The sequence below is a fragment of the Mastomys coucha genome, unplaced genomic scaffold (genome assembly GCF_008632895.1).
Source record: "Mastomys coucha isolate ucsf_1 unplaced genomic scaffold, UCSF_Mcou_1 pScaffold20, whole genome shotgun sequence".
In the NCBI taxonomy this organism is placed as follows: Eukaryota; Metazoa; Chordata; class Mammalia; order Rodentia; family Muridae; genus Mastomys; species Mastomys coucha.
Window position 1 is genome coordinate 50,416,881 of NW_022196903.1, and position 17,189 is coordinate 50,434,069.

At 45.6% G+C, this 17,189-nt stretch overlaps 1 long non-coding RNA gene across 2 annotated transcripts in view; it reads right to left on the reverse strand.

The window, feature by feature from the left end:
• Positions 1-665: 665 nt before the first annotated feature.
• LOC116098961 overlaps positions 666-17,189 on the reverse strand; it is a 33,120-nt gene continuing 16,596 nt past the window's right edge. Inside the window, exon 5 of one of the 2 annotated variants that reach the window (XR_004122021.1) lies at positions 666-1,167. This is a non-coding gene — a long non-coding RNA (uncharacterized LOC116098961). Of the gene's footprint in view, positions 1,168-7,340; positions 7,413-17,189 lie in introns of those variants that run through there. The other variant, XR_004122023.1, reaches the window with a different exon arrangement.

Consider the following 17,189-nt stretch of genomic DNA (forward strand, 5'->3'; position numbering starts at 1 on the left):
TGTTTTTCTCCTTCTCTCAGACCTTTCATATTGGAGCCATCTCTAAGGTGTAAAGGATTCTATAAAAATCTGTATCCCAGACAGAGGTACTGATCATCTGAGAGAGTCAGTGCAGAGGCACAGCTTGCTACATTCCAGCTTCTCTGGAGGCATTCAAATGGTGTGGTGATTTGAGTTAGAATGGCTCCTATAGGTTTATGTATTTGAATGATTGCTCTCCAGTTGATTGGAACTATTTGAAAAGGATTAGGGGGTGTGGCCTTGTTGGAGGAGGTGTGTTACTGTGAGTTTGAGGTTTCAAAAGCCCACACTATTCACTGTTAGCACTCTGCTTGCCTGTCTGCCTGTGTGTCTGTGTGTCTATGTGTCTGTGTGCCTGTGTGTCTGTGTGTCTGTGTGTCTGTGTGTCTGTCTGTCTCTTCCCTCCAACCCCCAACCTCCTGCCTTGTGCTTTTGGATCAGATGGAAGCTCCCAGCTATCGCTCTAGTGCCATGTATACCCACTGTCATGCTCATCACCATCAGATAATGAACACTAATCCTCTGGTGCTTTGACCAACTCCACAAACTACATACTTTCTTTGAAAAGGTATCTTGGTTGTGGTGTTTTATCTGACAACAGAAAGAAAATAAGACAGGTGGCAAGCCTGAGTGTCTCTTTCTTGAGGTCTTTTCCTTTGAGCTGGTCAACCTTTCCTGAGGGAACTTTTCTCATTCCTCATGGGTGTGCTGGGTAAAAGCTGGAGGCTTAAGTCCTACTTCCTGTGTGTAACCCCCTGTGTCCTTTGGTGCCTTATCATCAGAACCTTCTTACCATCCCAGAGACACAATACACAGCATCTCTGGGCTGAGTTATCCTGAGAGTCACCTATGTAGCTCACTTAGGTAGGAAGAGGATCTAGAGGTTGATGTTGGGCAAGCCTAATGTCTTTCTAAAAGATGTGTACACTACTAACTCTGTATTTAGCTCCACTTCTGCTTCTGAAAGCATCTGGAAGCATTTGGAAGAATCTGGAAGCTCTATGCCTTAAGCCTTTGAGGCATCTGAGAAGATTTGGCTTGCTGCCTATGCCATCCTCTCTCCCCAGACACTTACCTTACTTTTTGGGTTCCCCCTTCTTGCTGTTTTTGTCTTTTGTCTGGCTTTTTAGTGGAGGTTTTGTGAGGCTGGGGAAAGGAATATATAATTAAATATGATTAACTCCACAGAAGTCTTTTAAAGGCCATCTTGACAAGACTGTAGACTCCATATTGAGACCAGACATCTCTGCAGTCTGGTCCTTTACCCAGTTCTACTCTGACCTTGGGGTTAGCTTTTTCTTTTCAACCAGCTCCTCTCCTATCTTGTTTCCCTGCTCTCTGCTCTTCCTCTCATCCTCCATGTTTGGTCTCTCCTTTTTGACACTCTCCAGCTGTGTTGTACAGTCTAGGAAGTCTTCCTTAACCCCTGTCCTGACTGGCCAAGAGCGGGGAAGAGACCTTGCTCTGCTGTCTTTAATTGGTGCCAAAGCTTCCTTGACCATCAATCTTGCTTACCATGGAAATGTCAGCTTTGTGAAGGAGGGTATGCTGCAGACTTGCAGAAGGTATGTGCTCTCATTCACCCTGTCTCCCCAGCTGAGCCCAGTGCTAGGGTAAAGTAGGTTCTGATTTGTTGAATTCATAAATGAATGTTATAATTAAAGTATGATTAGATATAAATTATATACTTAATATATAATTATATAAGTCATAGATTGATGTTATAACTCATTTATGGGAACATTAAATACTTGATAACTTAATGAGCCTATAGTTATGAATGAGGGAAGTCCATATTGGTCTGGGCAGAGGGCAGAAAAGGAGGAATCACCCAGGAGTTCTCAAAGAAGTCCCTATAAGTCACCCAGGCATGGCCTCCCTGAGCCCCTAAAGAGAAAGCAGACAGGAATTGAGGCACAACAGTTCATCTTCTATAGCTGACTTGATACTGAAGAGGTGGAGCAGAAGATCCAGGATTGGGGCACTGTGTGTACCTCCTGCACCAGCTCTATCTGGTCTTCTGAATGAAGCCAGAGAGGCAGAGTGTCTCCATGGGGAACCAGAGAGTCTGGACACTGCCTCCAGCCCTCTCCCTTGGCATTCTGATATTGCTCATGCTGCTACTTCATGCCATCACAAAAATTCTCTGACCATATCAAATCCCCAACCCCTCTTTCCACTGTCCCAACTGCAGGGGCTATTTGTCGGTCTGGCTGGCTAGGTATTCTAGGTATTCATGCTTTTATCCCTCCTACCTGACACATTGTCCATCTTGGGTGAACCTTGGCAGGAGCACAAACAGGCTCAGGGCCAAGACTGTTGTCTGGGTGTGGTACAAGGATCCCTTACCACCCTGCTACGGTTTTCTTTTCTATAAAACATGTGTGAAAACAACACTAATTTATTGGATTGTTGTGTGGGTTAGGCACAGATTGCTGAGAACTCTGCCTGTTTCACATGGATTTAACCAAAGTGTTGCCCATGATCACCAAGCAAGTGCTTAGGAAAGATCTGCTGAGTTCATTGAATGTGATGGCATGAAGTAGCAGCATGAATCAGGTGTTAACAGTGGGATTATCCCTCTGCTCTGGCAACCATGGCCTCCATATTGGACTTTTGGCCTCCCTCTGATCTCTTTCAGTCTGCCCTCTGTTCTGGATGCTCACAGCTTTGGGGAGGTCAAGCCTATTTTGCTCAACACTGCCCTACCTCTTTGCCTTTTCCCAATCACACAAGCACATGTGCACACAGATTGTTGAACATGTTCACATACATGGGGACATTCACTCTTCCCATGGTCTCTTACGTTCCAGTCTGGTCCCATTCGCCCAGATTTTTCTCCTCTGGATCTTACTGCCTGCGAGCTGCTGTCCAGTTTTTGGTCCTAGAAACCCTCATGATGCCTTTGGCTCTGTTATCTTCATTCCTGGAAGCCAATTGTGTTCATTTGTCTCTAGTGCTAGAGAGGTTCCCGTTACACTTTCCCATTTTGTTACTCTCCTGAACTTCTTGAGGAGGCTCCCATCCCAACTCTTTAGCCTATATGAGCCTGCTGCCCCATTTGTCAATAAGCAACTAGAGCCCCACATGGACCTTAGGAAGAGTGTTGACCACCTCTGGCACAGTGACTTCCTTCTGCTTCGCTGGCTTTCTGTTCATCTGGGGAATAAGATTCTGAGGGCTTCAGGCTAAGGAAGTCTTTTGTTTGTCTTGGCTGGGTCTCAGAGCTCCACCAGGCTCAGGACTGGGTTTGTCTTTTCTGCTCACCACTTTTGCACTCCCCCATTCATTTCTCCCCTGTCTCTAGGCCCTTCCCTCATTGCCCAGCTTAGACTTAAAGGCCTAGGGCAGAGTTGAGGGTCAGCTGCCCTGTCCTGTCAGCATCCCCTCCTCCTCCCACACACCATGCCTTCCATCTGTTTTGCCCAGCTCCTGAGTTGTTGAAGCGACAATGGAGGCAAAGCAAGGGAAAGGACTTGCACAGAGGTGGAGAGTGGAGCTAGGATGGAGTTGTTTCAGTTATGGGTATGAGGAGGCTTCCCCCGGTCTCCTGCCCACCTGCAGCATCTTGCTTTCTTCTTCCATTGTTCATTGACATTAACTCTTCAGTATGCCACATGCTACTGGACCACTCTTGCCATCCTGAAGGCATATGGTCAAAGATTAGATGTTGTGAGGAGCTGTCCTGAGGTCGAAGTGCTGAGGAATCCCGCACCAGTGCACACTGAGGGCACTGTCCAGGGTAGGTCCAGGAGTGAGCTCAAGTCTCCCTTTCAGAGGAAGGTAAGATGATCACCAGTTCGCTGCCTGGCTCTGTGGGACTTGAAGTCTCACCTCAAAGGCCTTTTCCCTGGCCACCTACAGCTCATCACTCACTTCTACCTTACTGTGAATGAGATCATGCCCTTTCTATGAGTGTAGCTTCTCATTATTGAGGACCCTAGAGATGGAGATGGAAATGTATTTTCTGAGTTCACAGCTTACATCAGGTGGTCTAGAAAGACTCCCTCTGAGCCACCTCTCACAACCAAGGCTGCTCCTCAGGGACCCTGAGACAGCCTTGTCACCATTCTCTGCCTGTACCCCCTGAAAGGAGACACTGAGTGGACACACAGGAAGCTGTATGGTGGCTATGGGTATGAGGGAAAAGAGAGCAGCCCCAGGAAGAAAAATGAAGTCCCTTGAACATTAGCAAACCTCTACTCTTTGCCTTGGCCTAGCACGAATCCCCAAATTCCCAGGGTTGCCTTTCTTTGAGGAGGACTGTGGGAGGAAGGGATAGTCTTTGTTTTGGGCCCCAGCCTGGCCTTGTGCCCTTTCCCTCTGAACTGAGGGTGATGTCTTCATTGTTGTTTTTGTAGTGGTTTTGGCATCTAGAGTGAACTCTGGTTGCCATGGCAACTCCAGCAAGGGAAGAAGGGAGAGGGTTGAGGGTATTGAATATATTCCACTCTTGGCTCCTTTTCTATGTGGGGGTCTATGGAGGGCCGAGGCTAAGACTTTCCTCAGAAAGGCCCCCCTCGGCACCCCATATCTTTGCTGCCTGGCTTGACTCCATGCTGGCTGCAGCACCTTGCTAGCGGGATTCCTTTTAGAGTGAAACATGGGCTTCCTTACAGCAGAAGGATGTGTCAGAATGGGGGAGGGGAGACTTCAAAGACCCCCCCCCAGCTGCGGAACCACACAGACCCCTAGTTCTTCTAGGCACAAATGAATTGCAGGCAGGGCAGGGAGCCCTCTAAGGGCCTAGAGAGTCAAGAATCGTTGCTCTCCCTTTAGGCCTCAGCAACAAAGGTGTGGGAGTCACTAGTGACTTGAGAATCTGGATTCCCAGGGTATCCAGGGAACAGGCCTCTGCTGAAGCTCTTGCTTACCCTTTCTACACTGAGGAAAGAGCCAGTATAACAAGCTTGTCCTCTGCTGACTAGGGTTTGGCCGTATCCTTTCTACTCTGGTTCTCTAGCACAAGGTCTGACCCCAAACAGGCCTTGTAAGGATGCCTGCTGGGTGAAGGAAGGGGTTCTTTCAGGAAGAAGTGAGCAGTCTGGAGGAGACTCAGGAGAAGGTGGGGTTGAGGCATAGTATGTCTCTATGGAAAATGATGCACTTCTGAAGATGCTTCAGGTAACAGAGACTGGTCTGCCACGTCAGAGCACTTTTGGCACCGTATTCTATACCTCTGCCACCAGTTGGTAGTGAGTGGTCCACTCACACATTTCACCTCCTACTGAGATGATCCAGTGGGAGAGGGGCAGCGGCTTGGGGAAGCAAATGAAGAAGGTAGAAGAGAAAACCAGAAGCAGAACTAGTAACGGGGAGTGAGGTGGAGGGAAGGAGGAGGAGGGGACAGGGAAAAGGAAGGATACAAAGAAGAGGAGATACAAGAGGGAGTACCCAGAAATGTGATGAAGAGGTTCCACATCTCAGTCTGTACCACCTTCAGCCTGACAAAGCAGAACCTGTGTGTTTGTTGTGAATGTGTCCTTGGCGAGTTTAGATCCTCAGGCTGTAGATCAGACCACTCTGGGGCTCTAACCTAGTTCCTTAAGCAAGCTGACCAGAAACTGGCTCCTTCCCTAGTCCTTAAATATCCCATCCTTGGAATCAGGAGGCTTGTGATATCTAAGAGAATGTTGGATAAATCTTCCCAGGCTCAGAGGCCTCCCAGATGATCTCCAAGAGATTCAATGACAAATACTTTAAATGTTTTCAGCTTCTGTGTGATAATATCTAAATGGGACAATACCAACACTTTCCCTTGGAGGTGGTGTGAGGCTTGAATGAGGCAATCCAGGTAGAGCATCAAGCTTGGGCGTCATAAAGATTGTAGAAGTCTGTGCTTTTGTTCTTTGGACCTTCTGTGTGCATGAGGAAGAAGTACGCACTGAACTTCTGCACATGGTTCCTTGCTCACAGAGAGGGGTCAGTGATCCTGCCTCAGAAAGCAGCCAAGGAGAGCATAGAGCTCATGCTAAACAGGAGCAAGCAGCAAGTTTCCAATGTCTGACCCCCTCCTTGGCTTTTAAAAACACTTCTTTTCCTCCTCTATCTTTGAGGAAGTGTAAATGTCCACTGTACAGATGAGGAAACTCAGGCTGGAGGAAGGCAGGGGCTTGCTCGGGCCACATGGAACATCCAAACAACTAGAGAAGTGGGGACTCATTGCCCAGGAGGTTCCTTTCAATGTGGGCTCTGGCAGGGAGCTTGGGGACTGTAGGAGGACAGGGGACATGCTCAGTTCCTGCCAACAGCACTCATTACCTCCCACTTACTGTTCTTTGCTGATTCTGAACAGCAGGTACCAGGTCTTAATGCCACCATTGCCTCTCCACATCGGGAAGAGAAAATTGGACTAAAATGGCTTGGTGCTTTTACCTCACCGTCTGGAAGGGAATGAAACAACAGTATAGGGCAAGTAGGCAGGGAAAGGATGGTTTCTGGACGGAATCAAGGCATGCTAGCCTGCAAAGGGCTCAAAAGCAGCAGTCCCTGATCAGTAGATGCCTGGGAAGAGATATAAGGGCTTAGCAGGGCTCAGACCTCTCACTTATAAGATTTAGGTGTCTGAACCTCCTCCAGTGAGTGAGTGGTCTTTAAACATAATGGAGGGCACATCCAAGTGGGGCCTGGCAGAAAGACAAGGTTCATCTAGAAAAAAAAATACAAGGTGCTTAAAACCACTGAAGAGAAGACAAAGCTTGGTACTCAACTGGATGAGTGCAGGGGCTAGGGAAGCAGAACACCAAGCAAAGATGTTAACTTTCCCTGGGGCTGTGAAGAGAGGGACCTCACTTGCCTGGCATGCAGTGTGCAACAGATGCTGTAAACTCAGGACATTAGCTTCTCTTATTCATGCATCATCCTGAGATGATTGGCTCAGGACAAACTAACTATACAGTGCACTTCCTACAGAGATTGGGTTCTGTCCCTAGTGCAGGGGCAGCCTAAGTGCCACTAATAAGATGATGTCCCATGGACCACTGTCACTGTGAGGCAATGAGGGGAGTACATAGAGGCAGAGGAGTGGCAAAGGGGCTGAAGGTCTGGTCGGCATCATCCAGTGCTTCAGAGGCAAGTGAGGCAAGGTATAGGCCTGGTAGGAGGCTGTGGAACCCTCGTGTCACAGCATGAAGTCTATGGATAGAAAAGCCCAGAAGCCATGGCAGGACTACCATTTCTGCCCCTGAGGAGAAGTTTGGAGGCATCTTAAATGTCCTGAAATGTCTTTCTTCCTTCTCCCGCTACTGTGAACAAATACCTGAGCAAAATCCACCCGAAGGGAAAAAGGTTTGTTTTTTTTTTTTTTTTTTTTTTTTTTTTGGCTCATAGTTTGGAGAAATACAGTCATTGCAGGAAAGACAAGAAGATGGAATGCTTGGTCTGTGGTGCACCTAGAAAACAGAGAAAGGATAATGACAGTGTTCAGTGGGCTCCTCCCTCCTTTTCTATGTGGGTATGGGGTCTGCATGTATGTGTGCAGTGTGTGCAGGAATGTACATGCCTGTGAATGTGTGTGAGGTGGCTAGAGGAGGCCAATGCCACTGTCTCTATCCATTGCTCTCTACCCTGTTTTTTGAGATAAATGTTTCTTACATAACTGAGAAGTCTCTAATTTGGCTAAACTGGATGGCCAGCAAACTTCCAGGAGTCACACCTCTGCCTTACAGGAGTGGGATTATAGGTACATACTATCATGCTCGGCCCATTATGGATCCTGAACATCCAAATGCAGGCATTAGTGCTTATGAGACAGGCACTTTTACAACTCCACCTTCCTAGTACCCCTTCTGTTAGGATTTAGCATAGAACTCTAGCATTTTAGGCGGTGTTTCAAGTAGTTACTTTTCTGTTGCTATGACATAACACCATCAAGGCAACATATGGAAGAGAGAATTTATTTGGGTTTAAAGTTTTAGAGGGTGACTCTATAATGATGATAGAGGCATGTATGGTAGGAGGCTAGAGCATTAAGCTGAAAAAAATGATACCTTCAACCACAAACGTGAAGCAGAGAGCTAAGTGCAAATAGGATGAAGTTATAAACTCTTAAGGTCCATTCCCAATGATGTATTCCTCCAGTAAGGCTGCACTTTCTGAAGGTTCTAGAACATTTCCAAAATAGAGCTATCAACTAGGTACCAAGTGTTCCAATAGCTGAGCCTATGGGGACTTTTCTCATTCAAATCACTGCAGGTGGTGCCATCTACATTCAGATGAGCTTTCCCTCCTTAGTTTTTGTGTGTGTGTTTTTCTTTTTCTTTCCTTCTTTCTTTCTTTCTTTCTTTCTTTCTTTCTTTCTTTCTTTCTTTTTGTTTTTTGGTTTTTTTTTTTTGGTTTTTCAAGACAGGGTCTCTCTGTGTAGCCCTGGGTGTCCTGGAACTCACTCTATAGACCAGGCTAACCTCGAACTCAGAAATCCACCTGCATCTGCCTCCCAAGTGTTGGGATTAAAGGTGTGTGCCACCACTGCCCAGCTTTCCCTCCTCAGTTAAGCCACCCTGGAAACATCTCATAGATACACCAAAGGCTTTGCACCGTTAATGTCCCAGGTGTTCATTAATCCTATCTAGTCCACAACTGAAAACTCATGAGTCTTTCCCCTTTCAACTTGACACCCAGATATCATAAACCATAATATTTAACCCATAACATTCCACCCATCATCCTTCTTAGGCTCATGGAGATCTCACACATGCAAAATGCATTCATTACAGCATCAAAACTTCTCATAGTCTTAAATACAAACACTTGCTCAAAAGCCTAAAGGTTCTTTCAAGACTCAAGGCAATCTCTACACAAAAGCAAGTCGATACATCTAAACCACAATAGCACATAGTAATAGCACATACTGAATATCCCCTTACCCAGATGGAACAAGGAAAGACTTGGCTAAAGCAAAGCCAAAACACAGGAGGGAAAACATTAAGTCTTTTAGCTCCATCCAAAAAGCCTCTGGGGATCTTAATGACATCATCTGGGCTTCAATAGCTATTCCTCTGTTGATGCAGCATATATTGACTCCCTTTCTCTTGGTCCAGATCCATTCTATGCAGCGGCTTCCTTCTATAGATTTCCCATGGTTTTTATCATCACCTGCAGTCATAGGTCTCTACTGAAGCTTAAGCTTCACCTTTACATTTTCACATGACTCAGAGACACACATGGACTGGCCTTGGTTGCTTTATGAAAACGTGTCACAGCCTCCATGCCCCTCAGCTTGTATTGGGCAAAGCTGCAAAGCAGTACTGTATGGATGATACCACCAAGTTCTGCTCCCAGTTTGAGATATAGCCCGGGATCTTTTTGCCATAGCTGTACTGGTCTCTATGCCAGTTGGGGTTGTCTGTTCCAGACAGCTTAGCTGGTCTCTGCCTCTTTTCCTGCTGTTCTACAAGGGTCTCTCAGCACTCCTTATCTCTTATCAAAGTTTGGGGAAGTAGGTTTCAGAGATCATAAAGATAACAAACATATAAACAAAAATCCCTTGATTTTTGTTTAGCAAAAGAACTCACACATTCCATTTAGTGAACAGGAAACCCCTGGAGAATTTTCAGCTTACTCTCTATTTTTTGAAAAGGATTTGCATTCTTAAAATATTTTACTTTTCCTATCTTTAATTATGTGCAAGTGTGTGTATAGGAATTTGGGTATGTGCAGGTGATAGTAGGTGCCCATGGTATCTAGAGACATCAGATTCCTCAGAACTGGAGTTACAGACAGCTGTGAACTGTTTGACGTGGTGCCGAGAACCTGAACTAGAGTTCTCTGCAAAAGAAATATGCATTCTTAGCCTTCGAGCCATCTCTCCAGTCTTGAATATTCATTTTTATAAAGGGGAGCCTTTGAAGGGTGGAGTCTTACCATTAAGGAGAGTAAATGTTTGGTTTCTATGTAACTGTTCTAACTTCCTTAACAGTTATGTTAGGCACATCTACATGCCCCTTGTTTGTAACTTTAAATTGCCTCATGCTATTTCTTTGTCATACAGCACAGTGGTTTTTCATTTGTTTGTTCATTTGTTTCTTATCTTTCTGACCCCTGAAACTGATCAGATGCACCAGTTTTTACTTCTCCAAACTTTGCTAAGAGGTAAGGAGTGCTGAGAAAATCCTGTAGAACAGCAGAGCCAGAGGCAGAGTCCAGCTTAGCTGCCTGAAGAGACACATGTCGTCCCAACCTTCTGAGTTACTTGCAAGTTTTGGATTTTCAGATTTTGTGAGCTATCACCATGCTGGGATGGGATTTGGATAATGCAACCATCTTTGAGTCATTTCTGCCCCAGTATGTAATCCATCATCTGCATTCCTGCCAGTAACTGAATAAAGATCACTGATTCATAAATTTGGACTTTGGTGTCATTCTTACTTTGATGTGCTATCAATCCCCTATTCAGGTTAGTGGGATTTTACTCACATTTCCCCAGAAATACTGTCACAAAACAAGTTGACAATCAAAATTAGCCATTATATGGTAGTGATGTGGAGGCCAAGATTATAAGGTGCCTATTCTTGTGTGTATTCAAAACTCATTATTGAATTATATGTAATATATATGTATATATATATGTATATATATATATGTATATATATATATATATATAGCTCTTATATAATATATCTTGGTCACATTCTTTCCCTTACCCAAGCTCCTCTCATATAGTTACCCCATTCCTACCTATTAAACTTAATGTTTTTTTCTCTTTTTCCTTAAGAAAAAAAAAACACCTGGAAAAGTAAAAACAGAAAATGAAAAATGAAAATCAAAACAGACAAACCTAAAAAAGGGAAAATAAATAAAACAAGAAATACCAAAACAGTACAAAACTAAAAAGTACAGGGAAAGAAGAAACATGGGGCACATGGAGTTCCACTTATGGCAGCCAGCTCTTCCTAGGCATGGGGCTTGCCCTGGGTGTTTTTGCTATACCTAGTGATTCTCCACTGGAAAAAACTGAATCAATTACAAATAGCTTTCTTGTTAGGAGCAGGACTTTGTGTCTACTTCCTCTTCTTGGGGCTGGTAGTTTGTCAGGTCCTGTGTATGCTGCCACAGTCTCTGTGACTTCATGTATGTTTCAGCACTGTTGTTTCTTGAAGATGTTGTTTTTTGGACTTGTCCGCCATCTCTGGCTCTTAGAGTCTGTCTGCCCTCTCTGAGATCCCTGAGCCTTGATGAAATGAATGTGATAAAAGTATTTCACAGGGCTGAGTGTGCTCCAAAGTCCCTTACCCTTGGTACGTGGCAGTCACGGATTCTTTGCTAGTTACTACAACACACTGCTTCCTTAGCATGGTTTGGGTAATGCTCTGATCTATAGGCAGAGAACTTAGGAGTGAGTCATTTTACTGCTGTGTTCTTTTAGAAAAATAATAGTAAGCTTTTTCATAGGCACATGACCTATCTAAAAATCAGGTTTTTGGCCACTTTCTTAGTGTCATGTATGGCCTAAATCCAAGTTTAAAAAAAATGGTTGCTTATTCCCACAACATTTGTGCCCCTATTGTACCAGTATATGTTACAGGCTGGGGTCTTGTTGTAAGTTTCAGAATTTATAGCTTGGTGAAATTAATGAATATCCTTCTCTTTCTATAGTGTGCTAAGTACCTTTTAGCACCTGCTAGTCAGTAGGTGTGAAGCTTCTGGCACCAGCTTAACCAGCTTTATGTCATGTTCAATGACATAAATTGTGTATTCAAAAATACATCCTTATCATGAGGCTTAGACAGTAATCAATAGCCTTGGTAATAGCATGCCCATCTAGAGGCAATGGCTAAAGAATGTAACTCATTTCTGGCACTGAAGTTTTTAAGTGGTGGAATAAGATGTCCACTTTGGGCAATGTCTACCCCATTATATGGTGGCTCCATTTAAATTCATTTTATTTATGTATGTATTTCACAGTGCTTTTGAAGTAGTAAGTTTCTGTATGACTTTGTAAAAAGCTTTAGTATTAGCTGTCCTTCCCCTCATTTCCCCACTTCCCCTGATTTTCTGACTCCCTCCCCATTTAATCCTCCTATTTTAGTTCTCCCCTTTATGCTTTTATAAAACTATAAAATATTTCCCCTCCCTTGGAAGATCCCCTTCTACTCTCTAGGTCCTTACTAGGCAACAAACCTATGGGGTTATATGGATTGAAATACATATATAATGAAGTTTGAAAGATAATATCCACATGTAAGAGACAACATACAACTTTTCATTTCTTTAGGTTTTGGTTAAGAAGGTTATTTTTGTACTTGTGAGATAAGACATGACAATGCAGCTGCTCTGTTCTCTCACAGATCATTCACTCTGCAACTTTCCTCTGGCCTCTTTCCTTCTTTTTTCTCCCCCTCACGCTTTTAGAATAGACCTCACACTAGGAAGAATAGATCACACATGTCTGAGTATGTCAGCATCTGATGGCCTGGACTTTCTCCCCGCAGGAGTATAGGTATATACAGAGATGGTGTCTGCATTTCATACTGGCACACTGATAGCCTATAACTTGGTGTCTCTGGTAGATATTTAGAAGAACACTTAGGCTGGGACCAGATTTTGAAATGGCAAAGCCCTCCTGCATGTTGGACATTAGGGTACTGACCAGAAGAGTTCAGATGCCCTGTGTAGTTCAGTACAGTAGTCAAAGCCCTGTACCTGACATACCATGAATGATAGAGACTATTAGCATCCTGCTGTGGGAGCTGATAGCATCGGCCCTTGGCTCTATACTCGGAGCTACTGATATTTTTTGTAGCAGCTTTATTGTTCTCCTAGCTGATATGCCTGAGTACTCAGTCCATACCAGTGAGTAGGGGTTTATCTGGACTGAAAACCTGAAGAGGAAGGACCAAGGGAAGTCCCTTATACTCATGCCCTCAACTGTAGCACTCTCTCCAGGGACTCCCTGGATTCTACAGTAGAATTCAAGCATTTTTCACTTATGGAGAACACCAGGATATTTCCAAACTATGGTTTGCTTGAAAGTGGCTGACTAATAACATAAAGGAGCCCAGAGGGCTGTAAAAGCATGGAAGGGCTTCAGAGGATGCTGTCCAGTATGGTTTCTAAGCATGTTTAACATCAGGGCTACAAATCTAACCAGGGAGCTCAGTGACTAAGACAGATGACAGCAGAGTGAATCTGACTGCTGTAGGTGCTGGGCCAAGGCCTGCTGACTGATCTTGTATTTCCTGCCCAGCCCTGCCAACCATTGGAATGTCCTTGGTTACCCCCTTGGGATAACCCTTGGGAGTCCTAAACTTGTTGTATCTGGTGCTGCTTGAGATGCTCTCTTAGATAGAATTCCTATTGCTCTAATGAAACATCATGACCAAAAGCAAGTTTGGGATGAAAGAGTGTATTGGGTGTATACTTCCACATTATAGTTCACCATTGAAGAAAGTCAGGCAGGAATCTAGAATCAGGACTGATGCAGAGGCTATGGAAGGCTGCTGCTTACTGGCCTGCTCCTCCTAGCTTGCTCATTCTGTTATAGAACCCAGAGGTGATCCCACTCACAATGGACTGGGCCCTCCCACACCAATCACTAACTAAGAAAATGCCCCACATACTTGCCTACAGCCTGATTTTATGGAGGCATTTTCTTAATTAAGGTTCCCTACTCTCAAATGACTTTAGTTTGTGTCAAGTTGACATATCCAGCATAGATGCTGTCCACAAATTTCTACTTCTCACATTCTGTATCTGCCTATCATATAGGTTCATTGAGATTAAGATAAAGGAGTAACTTATAAAAATGGCTTTGGCATAGCCAGGGACACCAATGTAGGTTCCTACATCTTAGCCTGGCTTCTCCCGGATGCCCCAGAGAACTCCATCTTTCTGCTTGATGATTGAATTCCAACAGATCTGTTTTAGAGAATAATTTTATTGTCCTGATTATGCATTTCAATATTCTAAGCCACCTTCCATCTGCTTCGGAGGCAGGCAGAGGAAACATTATAAACGCATATATGCAATCATTATGCTCCCATTGGTCATTCATCTCTGGCATCTGTTACCTTGTGCAAAGGAATAAAGGAAGATGAATCTGATTGTGGGTCTCAACAAGGTCATAGTCAGTGTGACGTTAGCAGCAGAGGTGCTAGACCCTGGACCCACACAGGGGAAAGATAGGCTGTCACATCCCATATGCCTGGCAGGTATTGTGATGGACTGTAGGCCCGTGGTGGTTTTCTGTGCCTCAGTTTCCTCATTGGCATTGTGGTAATAAAATCAACCCTCTTGTCTGAGGCTTGGATCTTGGAGCCTTGGCTTGGACTGTGGCAGGCAGAGGCCTGTCTCAGAAAACAAGAGCCTAGGAAATTCCCATCCAATTCTTCACTCTGTTCTGGGATCTCATAGGCCTGTGTATCATCTGAGACATTGTTCTGTCCAATCTGTGTGAGCAGCGCTAGTTTGGGTAAATGTGTAACAAGCATAGTAGTCCTTTGCTTGCCAGGTCAGAAGAATTCAGGGAGTGTTAGTTTCCCTCTGCAATAAGACAGGCAGGCTACCCTGAGCATCATGAGGTGGGAAAAATATTAGAGGTGATGGGAACAGCTGTGGAGGCCAGGTTAGACCAAAGGAAAATTCCATTCTTATCAATTCACCCATTTTTTTGGATATGAACTGTGTCTGTTCCCTGGTTGGTATCCTTGGGTAGGTAAGTGTGTCTTTATAGTTCTTGTCCACAGTAGCTCCTATGCCAGGGGAAACGGTAGATATGTAAAGGCTTGCCTGGTGTGTGGCGATACCAGAGGCTAGGGGTTGAAGTACAGCTCTAATAGCACGTAAATGCCAAAGTGATTGAAAGGCATCCTAAAGTGGAAGGAACACATGGACAAACAAGGGCAGGAGACCATCAGGTTGTAGCAAGTTGCCTCCTGACTGCTTCCCTTGGCCACCCCATTCAATGAGCTCAGCACTTTTCCTGGGAGAGTCTCCCTTCCAGGAGCAAAAATCAGAGCTGCAGTAAACTAACAACTGACTAGTCTGATTCTGAAACAGATCAAACCTCAGTGCTGCACAGGTGAGTAGTATATGCAAATTCAAATTCTCACCAGGACTTTGGAGGTTCAGAGAGGCCAGCGGGAAGCCCAAGTAAGGCTAACAGGGGTCCAAAGGCTTCTGGGAGCAGGGGATGCCAGAAGAGGAGAAAACCTTACTAGGATAGCTGAGGTTGCTCATCCCTATCGCATGGCAGATGCAGGCTGGGAGCTTCTTCATATTATGCCTCACTAAGGAGACAGGCCTCTTCTCAGGCACGAGGCTGACATGTTTTGTTTTCCCCAGATGGGGATAATCAGCCTGTTTGGGAGCAGGGATGACAGCTCCAGCAGCAGGCGGGGTCTGGGGGCGGGAGGCCCCAGGCTGCAGGCAGCTTCCAGCTCTCAAGGGAGCCCAGGCTGCCTGTGTGACAACCTCCAGCAGGTGGGGATTTCTGTTTGCACCACAGAGAGGGCTGTGGAGTAATTTAGCTCAGTTACATGAACCCTGAGAGTCAGCCCAGATTCTCTTTCCCTTTAATTTATGCCCGAGTGTCAGATTGAAGAGCAGCAAGCCTGCCTTCCCCAGCCCCTCTGGAAAGGCTCATCAGCTGCCCTGCCTTGGGCTGAGCTGGGCATTTCCAGATCTTGTGCAGAAATGTTGAATCTGGCTGCCCTCTTCCCTTCTTTGGGAAGATGGTCATACCTCCCTGACCCTTACTGAGGTTCTCCTACCTTTACCAGCTCCCCAGCCCTCAGCTTGTCCCACATCACATCCCTTCACTAGGATCTGTGTAAGGTTCTTTCTTGGTTCGGGTTCTAGTAGGGATGGGAGCAGAGGTTCCTGCCACTTAAGGGGATGATACCTGGGCAAGCCTGTTCTAAAGCTGAGCCAAGGTCCTTGACTTGCTGATAAGCCTTTCTGAGCACTAGGCTGGGAGGACATTTGTACCTGAGACAGGGCAGAGCCAATGTGATTTCAGCCATTATTCACCCTGAGGATAATGGGTTTCCTCCATGAGGGTCTCTAGAGATCTCAGGAGACCCAGCATCTGCAGACTGCAATGGGCTCCTTTTCTATTTTCTTCTCACCCTACATCATCTTCCATTATAGGAGATCAGGGTAAGATTGGCCTTTCTGAGGGGCTTCATTCCTGGTTCTGTCAATAAATCCTCCCAGTTCTAGGGCCAAGCCAGCTCAAGGTTTCTTGGTCATAGCCCTTGGCTTCTCTCCCCAATCTCTTTTCAGCACCCCTTTTCTGGGTCCCACCCAGGATGCAGTTTGCATCTCCACTTACTCATTGGATCTCAGCATATCAGAGTGTGGAGTCTCCCTCCATCTCCAGCTGTTCCTGGGAGCAAGTTTAATAAGGACCTTTAATAAAGTCTGGGGTCTCATTGGGGAAAATCTACACATTTACACATAAGCCTGTGTGTTCCTCTGTCTGTGTACCTGGCTGGCCATCAGAGCTCAGGGTGAGCCAGAGTATTGGCTTTGTCTTTAACATTCACCCTCAGTGAGCTGGTTATACAGGCTTTGCATCTCAGTTTCCTCATGTACTTAGTGGATGCATCCCTGTGAGACCCTAGCAGTATGCATACAAGGTTGTTGTCCCTAAGAAAAGCACCTCTGGGACCCCGGGCCATCTGGCCTTCTGCAGCCTTGTGGAACAGCTTTCCTCCTCTGTGGTCTCCCTGGCAACACAGAGCCACCTGCCAAGCCTGCTGCTGGGGCCTGGTGCCCGAGTCGATCTTTAGTGCCACATAGAGATGGCTGATGGCAGGAGCCAGGGTGAGGCTCAGCCTTCCCAGCTGTCGCAGTCAGCAAATCAGACAAAGGCTGAGTTGGTGGGGGTGGGGCGCTAGGGCCAGGGGTCCTGGGAAAGTAGCTTTGAGGTCCTGGCTGTACCTCTCCCACCCCATTATCCCTCACAGCGACATTTGCTCTCCACCGACACTCTGTGTGGCTTCATGTCCTGGACCTCGGTTTCCCTACCTACCAAAGGAAGGGGCAAATTATCTATCTGTCCAGTTTAATGACTGAAGGCAAGAATGGAGCTTAGATACAGAATAGGCTTCAGGTAGCTAGTGGCCATTGGACAGCTGCCCAAACTGCCCTACAGGTCTTTGTAGGGTGCATGTCTAATGGGCATTTATTACCAAATATCTCCAAGATCCAGAAGCTACTGTGACCCT